This window comes from Megalopta genalis, chromosome 9 (genome assembly GCF_051020955.1).
Source record: "Megalopta genalis isolate 19385.01 chromosome 9, iyMegGena1_principal, whole genome shotgun sequence".
Classification (NCBI taxonomy): domain Eukaryota; kingdom Metazoa; phylum Arthropoda; class Insecta; order Hymenoptera; family Halictidae; genus Megalopta; species Megalopta genalis.
Genome location: NC_135021.1, coordinates 7,000,633 through 7,017,766, shown reverse-complemented (window position 1 = coordinate 7,017,766; position 17,134 = coordinate 7,000,633).

Below are 17,134 nucleotides of genomic sequence, written 5' to 3'. Positions count from 1 at the left end.
ACGTTTTTACATAGGGATTAAGCATTTCGAACGAAATCTAAAGTCAGAAAATGGCGGTTTACTGTAGTGATTTTTCGGTTTTTTCAAATTTCTGTAAAAACCTATCATTAGATTTTCTTCAAAATACGATATTCTTGCTTAAATAACGTTTTTACATAGGGATGAAGCATTTAGAACGAAATCTAATGTCAGAAAATGGCACTTTACTCTTGTGATTTTTCGGTTTTCTCAATTTTCTGAAAAAACCTATCATTAGATTTTCTTCAAAATACGATATTCTTGCTTCAATAACGTTTTTACATAGGGATGAAGCATTTAGAACGAAATCTAATGTCAGAAAATGGCGCTTTACTCTAGTGATTTTTCGGTTTTTTCAAATGTCTGAAAGAATCTATCATTAGATTTTCTTCAAAGTCCGATATTCTTGCTTAAATAGCGTTTTTACATAGGGATTAAGCATTTAGAACGAAATCTAATGTCAGAAAATGGCACTTTCCTCTTATGATTTTACGGTCTTTTCAATTTTCTGAAAAAACCTGTCATTAGATTTTTTTAAATACGAGAATCTGGCTAAGCTAACGATTCTACATTAGAATTAAGTATTTAGAACGAAATCTAAAGTCAGAAAATGGCGGTTTACTGTAGTGATTTTTCGGTTTTTTCAAATTTCTGTAAAAACCTATCATTAGATTTTCTTCAAAATACCATAATCTTGCTTAAATAACGTTTTTATATAGGGATGAAGCATTTAGAACGAAATCTAATGTCAGAAAATGGAACTTTACTCTCGTGATTTTACGGTTTTTTCAATTTTCTGAAAGAACCAATTATTAGATATACTTCAAAATACGATATTCTTGCTTCAATAACGTTTTTACATAGGGATTAAGCATTTAGAACGAAATATAATGTCAGAAAATGGCACTTTACTCTAGTGATTTTTCGGTTTTTTCAATTTTCTGAAAAAACCTATCATTATTGATATACTTCAAAATACGATATTCTTGCTAAAATAATGTTTTTATATAGGGATTGAGCATTTAGAACGAAATCTAATGTCAGAAAATGGCACTTTACTCTTGTGATTTTAAGGTTTTTTCAATTTTCTGAAAAAACCTATCATTATAGATATACTTCAAAATACGATATTCTTGCTTAAATAACGTTTCTACATAGGGATGAAGCATTTAGAACGAAATCTACTGTCAGAAAATGGCACTTTACTCTTGTGATTTTTCGGTTTTTTCAATTTTCTGAAAAAACCTATCATTATAGATATACTTCAAAATACGATATTCTTGCTTAAATAACGTTTTTACATAGGGATTGAGCATTTAGAACGAAATCTAATGTCAGAAAATGGCACTTTACTCTTGTGACTTTACGGTTTTTTCAATTTTCTGAAAAAACCTATCACTATTGATATACTTCAAAATACGATATTCTTGTTAAAATCACGTTTTTATATATGGATTGAGCATTTAGAACGAAATCTAATGTCAGAAAATGGAACTTTACTCTCGTGATTTTACGGTTTTTTGAATTTTCTGAAAGAACCTATCATTAGATATACTTCAAAATACGATATTCTTGCTTCAATAACGTTTTTACATAGGGATGGAGCATTTAGAACGAAATCTAATGTCAGAAAATGGCACTTTACTCTTGTGATTTTTCGGTTTTCTCAATTTTCTGAAGAAACCTATCATTAGATTTTCTTCAAAATACCATAATCTTGCTTAAATAACGTTTTTATATAGGGATTAAGCATTTAGAACGAAATCTAATGTCAGAAAATGGAACTTTACTCTCGTGATTTTACGGTTTTTTGAATTTTCTGAAAGAACCTATCATTAGATATACTTCAAAATACGATATTCTTGCTTCAATAACGTTTTTACATAGGGATTAAGCATTTAGAACGAAATCTAATGTCAGAAAATGGCATTTTACTCTAGCGATTTTTCGGTTTTTTCAATTTTCTCAAAAAACGTATAATTAGATTTACCTCAAACTACGATATTCTTGCTTAAATAACACTTTTACATAGGGATTAAGCATTTAGAACGAAATCTAATGTCAGAAAATGGCACTTTCCTCTTATGATTTTACGGTTTTTTCAATTTTCTGAAAAAACCTGTCATTAGATTTTCTTCAATACGAGAATCTGGCTTAGCTAACGATTTTACATTAGAACTAAGTATTTAGAACGAAATGTAATGTCAGAAAATGGAACTTTACTCTCGTGATTTTACGGTTTTTTCAATTTTCTCAAAGAACCTATTATTAGATATACTTCAAAATACGATATTCTTGCTTCAATAACGTTTTTACATAGGGATGAAGCATTTAGAACGAAATCTAATGTCAGAAAATGGCACTTTACTCTAGCGGTTTTTCGGTTTTTTCAATTTTCTGAAAAAACCTATAATTAGATTTACCTCAAACTACGATATTCTTGCTTAAATAACACTTCTACATAGGAATTAAGCATTTAGAACGAAATCTAATGTCAGAAAATGGCACTTTACTCTTGTGATTTTACGGTTTTTTCAATTTTCTGAAAAAACCTATCATTATAGATATACTTCAAAATACGATATTCTTGCTTAAATAACGTTTCTACATAGGGATGAAGCATTTAGAACGAAATCTAATGTCAGAAAATGGCACTTTCCTCTTATGATTTTACGGTTTTTTCAATTTTCTGAAAAAACCTGTCATTAGATTTTCTTAAATACGAGAATCTAGCTTAGCTAACGATTTTACATTAGAACTAAGTATTTAGAACGAAATCTAAAGTCAGAAAATGGCGGTTTACTGTAGTGATTTTTCGGTTTTTCAACTTTCTGTAAAAACCTATCATTAGATTTTCTTCAAAATACGATATTCTTGCTTAAATAACGTTTTTACATAGGGATTAAGCATTTAGAACGAAATCTAATGTCAGAAAATGGCACTTTACTCTTGTGATTTTTCGGTTTTTTCAATTTTCTGAAAAAACCTATCATTATAGATATACTTCAAAATACGATATTCTTGCTTAAATAACGTTTTTACATAGGGATGAAGCATTTAGAACGAAATCTAATGTCAGAAAATGACACTTTACTCTTGTGATTTTTCGGATTTTTCAATTTTCTGAAAGGACCTATCATTATTGATATACTTTAAAATACGATATTCTTGCTTCAATAACGTTTTTACATAGGGATTAAACATTTAGAACGAAATCTAATGTCAGAAAATGGCACTTTACTCTTGTGATTTTTCGGTTTTTTCAAATGTCTGTAAAAACCTATTCTTAGACTTCCTTCCAGGTACAATATTGTTGCTTAAATAACGTTTTTACATAGAGATTAAGCATTTAGAACGAAATCTAATGTCAGAAAATGGCACTTTACTCTTGTGATTTTACGGTTTCTTCAATTTTCTGAATAAACCTACCATTATAGATATACTTCAAGATACGATATTCTTGCTTACATAACGTTTTTACATAGGGATGAAGCATTTAGAACGAAATGTAATGTCAGAAAATGGCACTTTACTCTTGTGATTTTTCGGTTTTTTCAATTTTCTGAAAAAACGTATCATTATAGATATACTTCAAAATACGATATTCTTGCTTAAATAACGTTTTTACATAGGGATGAAGCATTTAGAACGAAATCTAATGTCAGAAAATGGCACTTTACGCTAGCGATTTTTCGGTCTTTTCAATTTTCTGAAAAAACCTATAATTAGATTTACACTCAAACTACGATATTCTTGCATAAATAACACTTTTACATAGGGATTAAGCATTTAGAACGAAATCTAATGTCAGAAAATGGCACTTTCCTCTTATGATTTTACGGTTTTTTGAATTTTCTGAAAAAACTTGTCATTAGATTTTCTTAAATACGAGAATCTGGCTTAGCTAACGATTTTACATTAGAACTAAGTATTTAGAACGAAATGTAATGTCAGAAAATGGAACTTTACTCTCGTGATTTTACGGTTTTTTCAATTTTCTGAAAGAACCTATAATTAGATTTACCTCAAACTACGATATTCTTGCTTAAATAACACTTTTACATAGGAATTACGCATTTAGAACGAAATCTAATGTCAGAAAATGGCACTTTACTCTTGTGATTTTACGGTTTTTTCAATTTTCTGAAAAAACCTATCATTATAGATATACTTCAAAATACGATATTCTTGCTTAAATAACGTTTTTACATAGGGATTGAGCATTTAGAACGAAATCTAATGTCAGAAAATGGCACTTTACTCTTGTGATTTTACGGTTTTTTCAATTTTCTGAAAAAACCTATCATTATAGATATACCTCAAGATACGATATTCTTGCTTACATAACGTTTTTACATAGGGATTAACTATTTAGAACGAAATCTAATGTCAGAAAATGGCACTTTACTCTTGTGATTTTTCGGTTTTTTCAATTTTCTGAAAAAACGTATCATTATAGATATACTTCAAAATACGATATTCTTGCTTAAATAACGTTTTTACATAGGGATGAAGCATTTAGAACGAAATCTAATGTCAGAAAATGGCACTTTACGCTAGCGATTTTTCGGTCTTTTCAATTTTCTGAAAAAACCTATAATTAGATTTACCTCAAACTACGATATTCTTGCATAAATAACACTTTTACATAGGGATTAAGCATTTAGAACGAAATCTAATGTCAGAAAATGGCACTTTCCTCTTATGATTTTACGGTTTTTTGAATTTTCTGAAAAAACCTGTCATTAGATTTTCTTAAATACGAGAATCTGGCTTAGCTAACGATTTTACATTAGAACTAAGTATTTAGAACGAAATGTAATGTCAGAAAATGGAACTTTACTCTCGTGATTTTACGGTTTTTTCAATTTTCTGAAAGAACCTATTATTAGATATACTTCAAAATACGATATTCTTGCTTAAATAACGTTTTTACATAGGGATGAAGCATTTAGAACGAAATCTAATGTCAGAAAATGGCACTTTACTCTTGTGATTTTTCGGTTTTCTCAATTTTCTGAAAAAACCTATCATTAGATTTTCTTCAAAATACGATATTCTTGCTTCAATAACGTTTTTACATAGGGATGAAGCATTTAGAACGAAATCTAATGTCAGAAAATGGCGCTTTACTCTAGTGATTTTTCGGTTTTTTCAAATGTCTGAAAGAATCTATCATTAGATTTTCTTCAAAGTCCGATATTCTTGCTTAAATAGCGTTTTTACATAGGGATTAAGCATTTAGAACGAAATCTAATGTCAGAAAATGGCACTTTCCTCTTATGATTTTACGGTCTTTTCAATTTTCTGAAAAAACCTGTCATTAGATTTTTTTAAATACGAGAATCTGGCTAAGCTAACGATTCTACATTAGAATTAAGTATTTAGAACGAAATCTAAAGTCAGAAAATGGCGGTTTACTGTAGTGATTTTTCGGTTTTTTCAAATTTCTGTAAAAACCTATCATTAGATTTTCTTCAAAATACCATAATCTTGCTTAAATAACGTTTTTATATAGGGATGAAGCATTTAGAACGAAATCTAATGTCAGAAAATGGAACTTTACTCTCGTGATTTTACGGTTTTTTCAATTTTCTGAAAGAACCAATTATTAGATATACTTCAAAATACGATATTCTTGCTTCAATAACGTTTTTACATAGGGATTAAGCATTTAGAACGAAATATAATGTCAGAAAATGGCACTTTACTCTAGTGATTTTTCGGTTTTTTCAATTTTCTGAAAAAACCTATCATTATTGATATACTTCAAAATACGATATTCTTGCTAAAATAATGTTTTTATATAGGGATTGAGCATTTAGAACGAAATCTAATGTCAGAAAATGGCACTTTACTCTTGTGATTTTTCGGTTTTTTCAATTTTCTGAAAAAACCTATCATTATAGATATACTTCAAAATACGATATTCTTGCTTAAATAACGTTTTTACATAGGGATTGAGCATTTAGAACGAAATCTAATGTCAGAAAATGGCACTTTACTCTTGTGACTTTACGGTTTTTTCAATTTTCTGAAAAAACCTATCACTATTGATATACTTCAAAATACGATATTCTTGTTAAAATCACGTTTTTATATATGGATTGAGCATTTAGAACGAAATCTAATGTCAGAAAATGGAACTTTACTCTCGTGATTTTACGGTTTTTTGAATTTTCTGAAAGAACCTATCATTAGATATACTTCAAAATACGATATTCTTGCTTCAATAACGTTTTTACATAGGGATGGAGCATTTAGAACGAAATCTAATGTCAGAAAATGGCACTTTACTCTTGTGATTTTTCGGTTTTCTCAATTTTCTGAAGAAACCTATCATTAGATTTTCTTCAAAATACCATAATCTTGCTTAAATAACGTTTTTATATAGGGATTAAGCATTTAGAACGAAATCTAATGTCAGAAAATGGAACTTTACTCTCGTGATTTTACGGTTTTTTGAATTTTCTGAAAGAACCTATCATTAGATATACTTCAAAATACGATATTCTTGCTTCAATAACGTTTTTACATAGGGATTAAGCATTTAGAACGAAATCTAATGTCAGAAAATGGCATTTTACTCTAGCGATTTTTCGGTTTTTTCAATTTTCTCAAAAAACGTATAATTAGATTTACCTCAAACTACGATATTCTTGCTTAAATAACACTTTTACATAGGGATTAAGCATTTAGAACGAAATCTAATGTCAGAAAATGGCACTTTCCTCTTATGATTTTACGGTTTTTTCAATTTTCTGAAAAAACCTGTCATTAGATTTTCTTCAATACGAGAATCTGGCTTAGCTAACGATTTTACATTAGAACTAAGTATTTAGAACGAAATGTAATGTCAGAAAATGGAACTTTACTCTCGTGATTTTACGGTTTTTTCAATTTTCTCAAAGAACCTATTATTAGATATACTTCAAAATACGATATTCTTGCTTCAATAACGTTTTTACATAGGGATGGAGCATTTAGAACGAAATCTAATGTCAGAAAATGGCACTTTACTCTTGTGATTTTTCGGTTTTCTCAATTTTCTGAAGAAACCTATCATTAGATTTTCTTCAAAATACCATAATCTTGCTTAAATAACGTTTTTATATAGGGATTAAGCATTTAGAACGAAATCTAATGTCAGAAAATGGCACTTTACTCTTGTGATTTTACGGTTTTTTCAATTTTCTGAAAAAACCTATCATTATAGATATACTTCAAAATACGATATTCTTGCTTAAATAACGTTTCTACATAGGGATGAAGCATTTAGAACGAAATCTAATGTCAGAAAATGGCACTTTCCTCTTATGATTTTACGGTTTTTTCAATTTTCTGAAAAAACCTGTCATTAGATTTTCTTAAATACGAGAATCTAGCTTAGCTAACGATTTTACATTAGAACTAAGTATTTAGAACGAAATCTAAAGTCAGAAAATGGCGGTTTACTGTAGTGATTTTTCGGTTTTTCAACTTTCTGTAAAAACCTATCATTAGATTTTCTTCAAAATACGATATTCTTGCTTAAATAACGTTTTTACATAGGGATTAAGCATTTAGAACGAAATCTAATGTCAGAAAATGGCACTTTACTCTTGTGATTTTTCGGTTTTTTCAATTTTCTGAAAAAACCTATCATTATAGATATACTTCAAAATACGATATTCTTGCTTAAATAACGTTTTTACATAGGGATGAAGCATTTAGAACGAAATCTAATGTCAGAAAATGACACTTTACTCTTGTGATTTTTCGGATTTTTCAATTTTCTGAAAGGACCTATCATTATTGATATACTTTAAAATACGATATTCTTGCTTCAATAACGTTTTTACATAGGGATTAAACATTTAGAACGAAATCTAATGTCAGAAAATGGCACTTTACTCTTGTGATTTTTCGGTTTTTTCAAATGTCTGTAAAAACCTATTCTTAGACTTCCTTCCAGGTACAATATTGTTGCTTAAATAACGTTTTTACATAGAGATTAAGCATTTAGAACGAAATCTAATGTCAGAAAATGGCACTTTACTCTTGTGATTTTACGGTTTCTTCAATTTTCTGAATAAACCTATCATTATAGATATACTTCAAGATACGATATTCTTGCTTACATAACGTTTTTACATAGGGATGAAGCATTTAGAACGAAATGTAATGTCAGAAAATGGCACTTTACTCTTGTGATTTTTCGGTTTTTTCAATTTTCTGAAAAAACGTATCATTATAGATATACTTCAAAATACGATATTCTTGCTTAAATAACGTTTTTACATAGGGATGAAGCATTTAGAACGAAATCTAATGTCAGAAAATGGCACTTTACGCTAGCGATTTTTCGGTCTTTTCAATTTTCTGAAAAAACCTATAATTAGATTTACACTCAAACTACGATATTCTTGCATAAATAACACTTTTACATAGGGATTAAGCATTTAGAACGAAATCTAATGTCAGAAAATGGCACTTTCCTCTTATGATTTTACGGTTTTTTGAATTTTCTGAAAAAACTTGTCATTAGATTTTCTTAAATACGAGAATCTGGCTTAGCTAACGATTTTACATTAGAACTAAGTATTTAGAACGAAATGTAATGTCAGAAAATGGAACTTTACTCTCGTGATTTTACGGTTTTTTCAATTTTCTGAAAGAACCTATAATTAGATTTACCTCAAACTACGATATTCTTGCTTAAATAACACTTTTACATAGGAATTACGCATTTAGAACGAAATCTAATGTCAGAAAATGGCACTTTACTCTTGTGATTTTACGGTTTTTTCAATTTTCTGAAAAAACCTATCATTATAGATATACTTCAAAATACGATATTCTTGCTTAAATAACGTTTTTACATAGGGATTGAGCATTTAGAACGAAATGTAATGTCAGAAAATGGCACTTTACTCTTGTGATTTTACGGTTTTTTCAATTTTCTGAAAAAACCTATCATTATAGATATACCTCAAGATACGATATTCTTGCTTACATAACGTTTTTACATAGGGATTAACCATTTAGAACGAAATCTAATGTCAGAAAATGGCACTTTACTCTTGTGATTTTTCGGTTTTTTCAATTTTCTGAAAAAACGTATCATTATAGATATACTTCAAAATACGATATTCTTGCTTAAATAACGTTTTTACATAGGGATGAAGCATTTAGAACGAAATCTAATGTCAGAAAATGGCACTTTACGCTAGCGATTTTTCGGTCTTTTCAATTTTCTGAAAAAACCTATAATTAGATTTACCTCAAACTACGATATTCTTGCATAAATAACACTTTTACATAGGGATTAAGCATTTAGAACGAAATCTAATGTCAGAAAATGGCACTTTCCTCTTATGATTTTACGGTTTTTTGAATTTTCTGAAAAAACCTGTCATTAGATTTTCTTAAATACGAGAATCTGGCTTAGCTAACGATTTTACATTAGAACTAAGTATTTAGAACGAAATGTAATGTCAGAAAATGGAACTTTACTCTCGTGATTTTACGGTTTTTTCAATTTTCTGAAAGAACCTATTATTAGATATACTTCAAAATACGATATTCTTGCTTCAATAACGTTTTTACATAGGGATGAAGCATTTAGAACGAAATCTAATGTCAGAAAATGGCACTTTACTCTAGCGGTTTTTCGGTTTTTTCAATTTTCTGAAAAAACCTATAATTAGATTTACCTCAAACTACGATATTCTTGCTTAAATAACACTTCTACATAGGAATTAAGCATTTAGAACGAAATCTAATGTCAGAAAATGGCACTTTACTCTTGTGATTTTACGGTTTTTTCAATTTTCTGAAAAAACCTATCATTATAGATATACTTCAAAATACGATATTCTTGCTTAAATAACGTTTCTACATAGGGATGAAGCATTTAGAACGAAATCTAATGTCAGAAAATGGCACTTTCCTCTTATGATTTTACGGTTGTTTCAATTTTCTGAAAAAACCTGTCATTAGATTTTCTTAAATACGAGAATCTAGCTTAGCTAACGATTTTACATTAGAACTAAGTATTTAGAACGAAATCTAAAGTCAGTAAATGGCGGTTTACTGTAGTGATTTTTCGGTTTTTTCAAATTTCTGTAAAAACCTATCATTAGATTTTCTTCAAAATACGATATTATTGCTTAAATAACGTTTTTACATAGGGATGAAGCATTTAGAACGAAATCTAATGTCAGAAAATGGCACTTTACTCTTGTGATTTTACGGTTTTTTCAATTTTCTGAAAGAACCTATAATTAGATTTACCTCAAACTACGATATTCTTGCTTAAATAACACTTTTACATAGGAATTAAGCATTTAGAACGAAATCTAATGTCAGAAAATGGCACTTTACTCTTGTGATTTTTCGGTTTTTTCAATTTTCTGAAAAAACGTATCATTATAGATATACTTCAAAATACGATATTCTTGCTTAAATAACGTTTTTACATAGGGATGAAGCATTTAGAACGAAATCTAATGTCAGAAAATGGCACTTTACGCTAGCGATTTTTCGGTCTTTTCTATTTTCTGAAAAAACCTATAATTAGATTTACCTCAAACTACGATATTCTTGCATAAATAACACTTTTACATAGGGATTAAGCATTTAGAACGAAATCTAATGTCAGAAAATGGCACTTTCCTCTTATGATTTTACGGTTTTTTGAATTTTCTGAAAAAACCTGTCATTAGATTTTCTTAAATACGAGAATCTGGCTTAGCTAACGATTTTACATTAGAACTAAGTATTTAGAACGAAATGTAATGTCAGAAAATGGAACTTTACTCTCGTGATTTTACGGTTTTTTCAATTTTCTGAAAGAACCTATTATTAGATATACTTCAAAATACGATATTCTTGCTTCAATAACGTTTTTACATAGGGATGAAGCATTTAGAACGAAATCTAATGTCAGAAAATGGCACTTTACTCTAGCGGTTTTTCGGTTTTTCCAATTTTCTGAAAAAACCTATAATTAGATTTACCTCAAACTACGATATTCTTGCTTAAATAACACTTCTACATAGGAATTAAGCATTTAGAACGAAATCTAATGTCAGAAAATGGCACTTTACTCTTGTGATTTTACGGTTTTTTCAATTTTCTGAAAAAACCTATCATTATAGATATACTTCAAAATACGATATTCTTGCTTAAATAACGTTTCTACATAGGGATGAAGCATTTAGAACGAAATCTAATGTCAGAAAATGGCACTTTCCTCTTATGATTTTACGGTTTTTTCAATTTTCTGAAAAAACCTGTCATTAGATTTTCTTAAATACGAGAATCTAGCTTAGCTAACGATTTTACATTAGAACTAAGTATTTAGAACGAAATCTAAAGTCAGTAAATGGCGGTTTACTGTAGTGATTTTTCGGTTTTTTCAAATTTCTGTAAAAACCTATCATTAGATTTTCTTCAAAATACGATATTATTGCTTAAATAACGTTTTTACATAGGGATGAAGAATTTAGAACGAAATCTAATGTCAGAAAATGGCACTTTACTCTTGTGATTTTACGGTTTTTTCAATTTTCTGAAAAATCCTATCATTATAGATATACTTCAAGATACGATATTCTTGCTTACATAACGTTTTTACATAGGGATGAAGCATTTAGAACGAAATGTAACGTCAGAAAATGGCACTTTACTCTTGTGATTTTTCGGCTTCTTCAATTTTCTGAAAACATCTCTCATTAGATTTTTTTAAATACGAGAATCTTGCTTAACTAACAATTTTACATTAGAATTAAGTATTTAGAACGAAATCTAAAGTCAGAAAATGGCGCTTTACTCTCGTGATTTTTCGGTTTTTTCAACTTTCTGTAAAAACCTATCATTAGATTTTCTTCAAAATACGATATTCTTGCTTAAATAACGTTTTTACATAGGGATTAAGCATTTAGAACGAAATCTAATGTCAGAAAATGGCACTTTACTCTTGTGATTTTTCGGTTTTTTCAATTTTCTGAAAAAACCTATCATTATAGATATACTTCAAAATACGATATTCTTGCTTAAATAACGTTTTTACATAGGGATGAAGCATTTAGAACGAAATCTAATGTCAGAAAATGGCACTTTACTCTTGTGATTTTTCGGTTTTTTCAATTTTCTGAAAAGACCTATCATTATTGATATACTTCAAAATACGATATTCTTGCTTCAATAACGATTTTACATAGGGATTAAACATTTAGAACGAAATCTAATGTCAGAAAATGGCACTTTACTCTTGTGATTTTTCGGTTTTTTCAAATGTCTGTAAAAACCTATTCTTAGACTTCCTTCCAGGTACAATATTGTTGCTTAAATAACGTTTTTACATAGAGATTAAGCATTTAGAACGAAATCTAATGTCAGAAAATGGCACTTTACTCTAGCGGTTTTTCGGTTTTTTCAATTTTCTGAAAAAACCTATAATTAGATTTACCTCAAACTACGATATTCTTGCATAAATAACACTTTTACATAGGGATTAAGCATTTAGAACGAAATCTAATGTCAGAAAATGGCACTTTCCTCTTATGATTTTACGGTTTTTTGAATTTTCTGAAAAAACCTGTCATTAGATTTTCTTAAATACGAGAATCTGGCTTAGCTAACGATTTTACATTAGAACTAAGTATTTAGAACGAAATGTAATGTCAGAAAATGGAACTTTACTCTCGTGATTTTACGGTTTTTTCAATTTTCTGAAAAAACCTATTATTAGATATACTTCAAAATACGATATTCTTGCTTCAATAACGTTTTTACATAGGGATGAAGCATTTAGAACGAAATCTAATGTCAGAAAATGGCACTTTACTCTAGCGGTTTTTCGGTTTTTTCAATTTTCTGAAAAAACCTATAATTAGATTTACCTCAAACTACGATATTCTTGCTTAAATAACACTTCTACATAGGAATTAAGAATTTAGAACGAAATCTAATGTCAGAAAATGGCACTTTACTCTTGTGATTTTACGGTTTTTTCAATTTTCTGAAAAAACCTATCATTATAGATATACTTCAAAATACGATATTCTTGCTTAAATAACGTTTCTACATAGGGATGAAGCATTTAGAACGAAATCTAATGTCAGAAAATGGCACTTTCCTCTTATGATTTTACGGTTTTTTCAATTTTCTGAAAAAACCTGTCATTAGATTTTCTTAAATACGAGAATCTAGCTTAGCTAACGATTTTACATTAGAACTAAGTATTTAGAACGAAATCTAAAGTCAGTAAATGGCGGTTTACTGTAGTGATTTTTCGGTTTTTTCAAATTTCTGTAAAAACCTATCATTAGATTTTCTTCAAAATACGATATTATTGCTTAAATAACGTTTTTACATAGGGATGAAGCATTTAGAACGAAATCTAATGTCAGAAAATGGCACTTTACTCTTGTGATTTTACGGTTTTTTCAATTTTCTGAAAAAACCTATCATTATAGATATACTTCAAGATACGATATTCTTGCTTACATAACGTTTTTACATAGGGATGAAGCATTTAGAACGAAATGTAACGTCAGAAAATGGCACTTTACTCTTGTGATTTTTCGGCTTCTTCAATTTTCTGAAAACATCTCTCATTAGATTTTTTTAAATACGAGAATCTTGCTTAACTAACAATTTTACATTAGAATTAAGTATTTAGAACGAAATCTAAAGTCAGAAAATGGCGCTTTACTCTCGTGATTTTTCGGTTTTTTCAACTTTCTGTAAAAACCTATCATTAGATTTTCTTCAAAATACGATATTCTTGCTTAAATAACGTTTTTACATAGGGATTAAGCATTTAGAACGAAATCTAATGTCAGAAAATGGCACTTTACTCTTGTGATTTTTCGGTTTTTTCAATTTTCTGAAAAAACCTATCATTATAGATATACTTCAAAATACGATATTCTTGCTTAAATAACGTTTTTACATAGGGATGAAGCATTTAGAACGAAATCTAATGTCAGAAAATGGCACTTTACTCTTGTGATTTTTCGGTTTTTTCAATTTTCTGAAAAGACCTATCATTATTGATATACTTCAAAATACGATATTCTTGCTTCAATAACGATTTTACATAGGGATTAAACATTTAGAACGAAATCTAATGTCAGAAAATGGCACTTTATTCTTGTGATTTTTCGGTTTTTTCAAATGTCTGTAAAAACCTATTCTTAGACTTCCTTCCAGGTACAATATTGTTGCTTAAATAACGTTTTTACATAGAGATTAAGCATTTAGAACGAAATCTAATGTCAGAAAATGGCACTTTACGCTAGCGATTTTTAGGTCTTTTCAATTTTCTGAAAAAACCTATAATTAGATTTACCTCAAACTACGATATTCTTGCATAAATAACACTTTTACATAGGGATTAAGCATTTAGAACGAAATCTAATGTCAGAAAATGGCACTTTCCTCTTATGATTTTACGGTTTTTTGAATTTTCTGAAAAAACCTGTCTTTAGATTTTCTTAAATACGAGAATCTGGCTTAGCTAACGATTTTACATTAGAACTAAGTATTTAGAACGAAATGTAATGTCAGAAAATGGAACTTTACTCTCGTGATTTTACGGTTTTTTCAATTTTCTGAAAGAATCTATTATTAGATATACTTCAAAATACGATATTCTTGCTTCAATAACGTTTTTACATAGGGATGAAGCATTTAGAACGAAATCTAATGTGAGAAAATGGCACTTTACTCTAGCGGTTTTTCGGTTTTTTCAATTTTCTGAAAAAACCTATAATTAGATTTACCTCAAACTACGATATTCTTGCTTAAATAACGCTTTTTCATAGGGATTAAGCATTTAGAACGAAATCTAATGTCAGAAAATGGCACTTTCCTCTTATGATTTTACGGTTTTTTGAATTTTCTGAAAAAACTTGTCATTAGATTTTCTTAAATACGAGAATCTGGCTTAGCTAACGATTTTACATTAGAACTAAGTATTTAGAACGAAATGTAATGTCAGAAAATGGAACTTTACTCTTGTGATTTTTCGGTTTTTTCAATTTTCTGAAAAAACGTATCATTATAGATATACTTCAAAATACGATATTCTTGCTTAAATAACGTTTTTACATAGGGATGAAGCATTTAGAACGAAATCTAATGTCAGAAAATGGCACTTTACTCTTGTGATTTTACGGTTTTTTCAATTTTCTGAAAAAACCTATCATTATAGATATACTTCAAAATACGATATTCTTGCTTAAATAACGTTTCTACATAGGGATGAAGCATTTAGAACGAAATCTAATGTCAGAAAATGGCACTTTCCTCTTATGATTTTACGGATTTTTCAATTTTCTGAAAAAACCTGTCATTAGATTTTCTTAAATACGAGAATCTAGCTTAGCTAACGATTTTACATTAGAACTAAGTATTTAGAACGAAATCTAAAGTCAGAAAATGGCGGTTTACTGTAGTGATTTTTCGGTCTTTCAACTTTCTGTAAAAACCTATCATTAGATTTTCTTCAAAATACGATATTCTTGCTTAAATAACGTTTTTACATAGGGATTAAGCATTTAGAACGAAATCTAATGTCAGAAAATGGCACTTTACTCTTGTGATTTTTCGGTTTTTTCAATTTTCTGAAAAAACCTATCATTATAGATATACTTCAAAATACGATATTCTTGCTTAAATAACGTTTTTACATAGGGATGAAGCATTTAGAACGAAATCTAATGTCAGAAAATGACACTTTACTCTTGTGATTTTTCGGATTTTTCAATTTTCTGAAAGGACCTATCATTATTGATATACTTTAAAATACGATATTCTTGCTTCAATAACGTTTTTACATAGGGATTAAACATTTAGAACGAAATCTAATGTCAGAAAATGGCACTTTACTCTTGTGATTTTTCGGTTTTTTCAAATGTCTGTAAAAACCTATTCTTAGACTTCCTTCCAGGTACAATATTGTTGCTTAAATAACGTTTTTACATAGAGATTAAGCATTTAGAACGAAATCTAATGTCAGAAAATGGCACTTTACTCTTGTGATTTTACGGTTTCTTCAATTTTCTGAAAAAACGTATCATTATAGATATACTTCAAAATACGATATTCTTGCTTAAATAACGTTTTTACATAGGGATGAAGCATTTAGAACGAAATCTAATGTCAGAAAATGGCACTTTACGCTAGCGATTTTTCGGTCTTTTCAATTTTCTGAAAAAACCTATAATTAGATTTACACTCAAACTACGATATTCTTGCATAAATAACACTTTTACATAGGGATTAAGCATTTAGAACGAAATCTAATGTCAGAAAATGGCACTTTCCTCTAATGATTTTACGGTTTTTTGAATTTTCTGAAAAAACTTGTCATTAGATTTTCTTAAATACGAGAATCTGGCTTAGCTAACGATTTTACATTAGAACTAAGTATTTAGAACGAAATGTAATGTCAGAAAATGGAACTTTACTCTCGTGATTTTACGGTTTTTTCAATTTTCTGAAAGAACCTATAATTAGATTTACCTCAAACTACGATATTCTTGCTTAAATAACACTTTTACATAGGAATTACGCATTTAGAACGAAATCTAATGTCAGAAAATGGCACTTTACTCTTGTGATTTTACGGTTTTTTCAATTTTCTGAAAAAACCTATCATTATAGATATACTTCAAAATACGATATTCTTGCTTAAATAACGTTTTTACATAGGGATTGAGCATTTAGAACGAAATCTAATGTCAGAAAATGGCACTTTACTCTTGTGATTTTACGGTTTTTTCAATTTTCTGAAAAAACCTATCATCATAGATATACCTCAAGATACGATATTCTTGCTTACATAACGTTTTTACATAGGGATTAACCATTTAGAACGAAATCTAATGTCAGAAAATGGCACTTTACTCTTGTGATTTTTCGGTTTTTTCAATTTTCTGAAAAAACGTATCATTATAGATATACTTCAAAATACGATATTCTTGCTTAAATAACGTTTTTACATAGGGATGAAGCATTTAGAACGAAATCTAATGTCAGAAAATGGCACTTTACGCTAGCGATTTTTCGGTCTTTTCAATTTTCTGAAAAAACCTATAATTAGATTTACCTCAAACTACGA